At 30.5% G+C, this 6,360-nt stretch overlaps 1 long non-coding RNA gene across 1 annotated transcript; it reads right to left on the bottom strand.

Annotated features, from left to right (window-relative positions):
- Nucleotides 1–776: 776 nt before the first annotated feature.
- Nucleotides 777–4,264, bottom strand: LOC127724838 (uncharacterized). The gene is made up of 4 exons (XR_007992751.1): nucleotides 4,185–4,264; nucleotides 3,040–3,119; nucleotides 2,715–2,759; nucleotides 777–955 (listed from the first exon to the last, which is right to left on the bottom strand). It is a non-coding gene; the product is annotated as an uncharacterized LOC127724838 (long non-coding RNA).
- Nucleotides 4,265–6,360: the final 2,096 nt, after the last annotated feature.

Genomic DNA, 6,360 nt, shown 5'->3' with positions numbered 1-6,360 from the left:
ATTGTCATTTAAGTTTTGGTTTTATTGATAATTTGGAACCTTTAATTAGAATTGTTAAATACATTTGCGATTTTTAAGTGCATTCAATACATTTGTACTTTAATCTGCAAGATACACAATTTGCCTCAACTTGGAAAGTTTACAAGTCACACATATACATTTCCCATATCTATGTTCAGTTGTACGTGCTTTAGTTCATACAAATTCGTTGGATATCCCATTATTTGTACCTTATACTTTAAAAAATTTCTGGTTTTATCCATGTAGCGCCATAAAAAATGCTTACCCCTTCTTCCTTTTTTTCATAATTCAAATGCATAAAGTTCAAAAAGCTTTGTTTTAAGTTCTTATAAAATCTTTGCTATTTTCTGAATAGTTTTTGACAGAAAAAAAGGTAGCAATGTTAAAAGTGGGAAAAATCTAGAGAGAACCATTCCCCTCTAAATTTTAAATGGCTTATATATATCTCAAAAACAAGGATACGGACCTCTCATTTTTTAATTTATTTTTAGTTCTTTAATTTATGTACTTTAAAGTTATAACAGTATTTTTAATTGCTTGTTATTTTTTGTAGCAGGGTAACAAACTCCCTGAAAACAGACATCAAAGGCTTGATTTCCTATGCTCGCCTTAAAATAATCAACTTTTTTATGATTTGTATTAATTAACATATGTTTTATGAAAGTAAAAAGAATGTCTTTCGATATGATTCGTACAATATGTATTTCTTTAATCTTACCATGGACAAGGTTGGCAAAACTGTCAAAAAATAGAACTAATAATAAATTTTTATTATCTTTTTTTTATGTCTTAAGGTCATAAATAGACCATGTAGCCATATTGCCTATTCTCCGATGTTACCACCAGGAACAACGCCCAATACGACTGCCTTTATAGATTTTTCGACAGTAGCAAGATGGATGCATGATGCCGCAATCCCAGTTATTCCAGCAAACTGCAAATTAGAATAAAAAGAAAATTGAACAAAACCAATCAAAAGTCACTAAAACTATTACGTTAATGTAAACAGCAACACAAAATGTAAATGTCTAGTTTGGTATCTACTCATTTGCATCTTATTGACTGCTTCTTTTCATGTGAATACTAAGAATAAGGCGTCAAATCCCTAAACATTTTGGGTATATTTAAAGGAAAACATATCTCATCTATTGTAACATAATTACACAGACAATAGAAATTGCACAAAACAACTTGTCATATTATTTAAAAGATTTAGTATGGTTGTTCACCAAGTTCGATAATAACGTGCAATTTTTTTCATGCATTGGACATATAGTGAATACTGATGTTTATTTGAAAAATTGAAACGACAGAAAAAGTACCAATACATAAGTATCTGCTCTTGATATAGATATAACTCATTAATAATTATATCCTCTAAATTATATTCTGTGAAGGTGCACTTAAGTCATATACATGTACAAGAAGTAAAAAAATCAATGTAAGAAAGCAGACAAACATACACGTCTCGTAATAACGAAATATAAACGTGCTGTGTTGCCTGTTTACCGATAGAGGAAATCTGAGACAATAGAGACAATCAAGACGATTTTCAATCTACTTCATACAAATGGCAATTATTACATCAATTTGTAATTATTGCGTTTTGGATAATAATTTCTCAACGCTATACTATAGTTTTGATCTTCTATTCGAAATTTGTATCAATCATCATCAATATAAGATAAGTAAAATATTGGATGTTTAACATCTAACATACATGTACATACAAGACATAAATATGCCTTTGAGATATTGAAAAAAAATGTTGTCGATCACGTTTAGTTCTTTTTCTCTACATTGCGCTTTCTTGGAGGAGCCGAACGAAAATACAACAACTTGTAATTTTTGTATTAGACTCAGCTTAAAGAACGAATACATGACTCCGTGAAAGTGTAAATACGACGTTAACGAAGAGGGTTCACTAATATAAGGAAATTTTCGATTTTCCATAATTAAAGTTTCTGGGAACACCAGGAAGGCAAAAATATCTTATTCTGAAATTCTCGGTCTCACTATCATAGATAATACAATATTATCTTAGATAGATTCCTAGCACTCCTTTTGTAAACATGTGTGCACTACTTTTACGAAAGGAAACGGACTAAAAGTCAACCAATTGCATACAAAAGATAGCACAGAAAAATAAAATTTAATCTTACTAAAAAAGGGTAGTAAATTATATGCCCCCAAACGGAAATCAGTCCCTGTATATTCCACCAGTGGCTTCATGACAGATGAAATTTCGGTGTAAAGCGTGTATGGGTAATAAGTTCTAATTTCACACAAAGAGAAGCCCAGGATTCTGCAAGGCTGACCCAAAATAGAACAAATGGTCATCTATTTTGTAACGGTCACCCAATAATGTTGACGTCTTTTCTGTAAGACTGTCAAGCAGATATCTTTAACGTTACCATAAAGATCCTGTAGAAACTTAACGAATTTGAATGTAAATTCCATGGCCAATATACATAAATCGCGGAAGAAATTGCATTATCGTTCAACTCAGCATTTATTTTTTGTACAAAACGATATCGCTCATTTGAAGAAAAATGTCAGTTTACTGCGTCGTAATTAAAATTTAAACATTCTACTGTAAAACACAATCATTGTATTGTCGCCGCTGTTTATATACCCCGTACTTTAAAATACGATGCATGTTTGACTGTTTCTCTACATAAGATGAAACTTACATTTCTTATAACATTGTGGTCTAGTGAAAAACGAGTCCGCTAAATCTGTAAATAGAGTGATTAATATCTTATGAATGTGCATAACGTAAGCAATTAAAACGATTAAATTGTATTTAACTAATATTGAAATTAAAAGTTTTGTCAAACTTCATGTTTACTGGCGAAATTTGTCCTTAAAAATATCGTGTCTATATAGTTATATACTTAATTTTCTTTTCACATCATTTTATCGTTTTTATAAAAACTGAAGTCAGTGTAACCATGAAACTTTTAAATTGACAATGAGTTAAATAAGAAAAACAAATGTTGTATAATAGGAACTCACCAAAAGAACCAATCAGGACCAAAAGCACAACAACAGCCATCAGAGCATTCTTTGTTCTCATCTTTGAACTATGTGAATTTCTTAAAATTGAGAAAGGAAAACATTTAACAGATACATTTCTTAATCATTTGTCCTTGAATTCTTTTTTGGGGGAAATATATATGTGATATCAAAATCATCGTGCGGGAACTTAATCACAATTGGAAGTGACCGCTTTAACTAAAGGTACATTTGACTTAAATAGATTTTATTGTCATAAATTTTGAACAAATACCGGGAAAATGCTTTCCATTTGATATTCATGATATTTACAATTCCGGATACTGCAGTTTGGTACTGCATTAATTTTGTTGTTTAGAATTTGTAATTGCACCAATATCATTTGTAATCAGAAGTTGAATATTTTTGTGCATATAACACCGATATTCTTAACTGTATTATGAAGTAGGCGTGGGAAGTATCTTTTTTTTATATGAACAACTGATACACTTATCCTCTAGAATACGCAGTATAAAATTCTTCGGGCCTCTAAGGAATTTATTCTCTTGGATAATTACAGCTTAATTTTCCCCTTCAATTTCAAATATTTATTACACCAGAAAGGTATATTCCAATGCAAGTAAAGAAGCTACATATATTCTTATTGTATTTACAAAAATAAAGTTTACAGAGCGTCAACAACTCAATGAGTCTCTCACTAAACGCACAGCAACATACAAATAGTGCAAGTGTTATTTTCTTAATTTTCGTATAATTCATATAAAATCATGATAGAAGCCTTAAGCATGTGCTTTTTCTTATATTTTGGAAACAACAGTATACTGTAATGAAATACGCTGCATTTCAAAATGCCATTGACAATTTGATGTAAGAGCACTATACTTTTATCAAGATCTCAAGGTAAGATTCAACAACTTTTCTTATGGTCGGTAATTGATAAACAGGGGGTCTTTTCACAAAATATCTTAGAACTAGAACTGATCGTAAGTTATACTGAAATGTTTATGACTTATGATGTATTGAAATTGATCAAATGTCTTTGTTAAATAGTAACAAACAAACATTTTTTCTCATCTACTGTTGTTTTCAGATAACGAACTTTCAAAAGTATATTTAAACGCGCTAAACGATTTATCAAATCTTACCTCTTCAATGGTATAATGTTAAGGTGTCCAAATGTTGGAATAAGGCATAGCTTGGCAAGTCGTCTTTTATATGCAAAATTTTACATGAAACAAGACAACACAATGTACGCTGTTGACATGTTAAAAATAAGTTTGATATGGCAATCAATCAAGAAGGTTGATTGCGGTAGTGGTCACATAAATAATTACATTGATGCTACAAAAAACTAAAACTTATAATATCAGTAGACAATAGCTAAGAAATGTTTGTCATCATAGGAATTAATGTAAACGGTTAAGGTTTTTCATTTCGTTTTTCACTCCTCATTTTTAGTCGTTTTTTATGAAAGCAGACCTTATTGATCATCATGGTTTCTTTGATCTGCAACATAAAGCTACATGTATCTTTGAATTTGTTTATTGTTCTGTTTGCTGGTAACCTAATTTTTTTCACTAACAGGTGATTCTTTTGCATTATTCCTGTGAACCTATATGAAGTCTGCTTCATATAAATAACGGAACAAGACGACAAGACGAATAACACAGTTGGGTTCAATAGGATTGTGATTTTAAAAACACTTCCTTCAAACGTAACAAACATGTTGACAATTATATAATCAAACATCTTGATGATGTCAGTTGCAGAGAATGTTTTTTTTTTTTAATCTGAGTTTTTTTTTACAAAGTATGACTTATCTCTTTCTTCAACTAGATATTTTTATTTACGTTGGACATGAAATAAAGTTGAAGTAACCCATTCAATCTGTTTTTAAGTGAATAATGCGAAAAAGTAGTGTAAATGATAAAAGAGTCAAATGTTTTAAGACTATCATACAACTACAGATACTTAGATTTTAGTATCCACATACGATTTCTCACTGCCCTAGAGCAGATAGTTTCAAATTAACTCTCAAGCAAGTGTTATATTGCTGACCAAATAGATGTTGATAATTAGAAAAAAAGTTGCTTGGGGCCTTTGGAAGAATTAGCAATATGACGTTGTTGGTAAGGACACTGATGTAATTTGGGTATCCAGTACAGTGAGGGAAGATTAAATGTTCAGCTCTCAATCTTTGTTTAATATTCTAAAGGAACATTGCATGGAACTACGACTGTTCATAATGTATAACATTTGTCAATTAGAAGTGCAAAAACTTAAACATTTGCGTTATTTTAAAATTGACCGATGAAAACTTAACCTAATAGTATATTTGTTGTGAATATGAGGACGCAATGCACTAAATGATCTTATCTTTTGTCAAAATGTTTTCAACAATTAAAAAAAGTATATCATATCTTATATCAATTATATGTTATAGTATTATTGTCAATAACATAATTCCCGCAAAAACCTTTTTTGATTTATGTACATGGTATATGTATTAGGTAGACTGGTATACTGTTCATTATCGTTCATAGAATAACATTTCAGAAATGTATGTTTAAAAAAATGAAAAATATTTAAGAAATATTTTTTTAAAGTTTCCGTGTGCGGACTTCAATCGTTAATTCAGCTGTTATTAACTGAGTTTCCCGGCGACTTGATAACTGATTTGGAAATAAGATAAAACCGAAGTATCTACAGTACGGATATTCCTATCATATAATGCTATGTCTTAATGGGTAAATTCAATAAATAAATATACGTGATCTCTTCTTAGTGTCTTATAAAAATGCATGGAACGCTGTATTTATAAACATATTTATAATTACTTCAGACAGAATTATATTCTAAAGCAAAACCAGTTCGGCTTCACTAGGGGGGACTCTGCTGTAAATCAGTTAGTTGATATTTCGAATGATTTTGGAAAAGCTTTGGATAGTGGCAAAGAAATACGTGTTGTGTTCTGTGACATAAGTAAAGCATTTGATAGTTTGCGAAAAGGTCTTCTCATTAAATTACAGAGGTATGGTATATCTGGAAAATTACTTAAATGGATAGAAAATTATTTGAATGGAGGGTCTCAAAGAGCAGTTATAAATGGTTCAAATTCTGACTGGTTGTCGACTAATGCTGGTGTTCCACAAGGTTCCATATTAGGTCCTCTTTTGTTTGGTATTTATTAATGACATAGTGACTGATATCAAAGCCCAAAGTAAGCTTTTTGCTGACGATACAAGTCTACATTTAACTTGATAATCCAGTAGGAGCTGCAGAAATTTTCAATAGCGACTTGAACAAAATTTCACGAATGGT

Source organism: Mytilus californianus, unplaced genomic scaffold (genome assembly GCF_021869535.1).
Source record: "Mytilus californianus isolate M0D057914Y unplaced genomic scaffold, xbMytCali1.0.p SCAF_14, whole genome shotgun sequence".
In the NCBI taxonomy this organism is placed as follows: Eukaryota; Metazoa; Mollusca; class Bivalvia; order Mytilida; family Mytilidae; genus Mytilus; species Mytilus californianus.
Note: the sequence above shows the minus strand (reverse complement) of the source record. Positions and strands in the feature narration are given on the sequence as shown.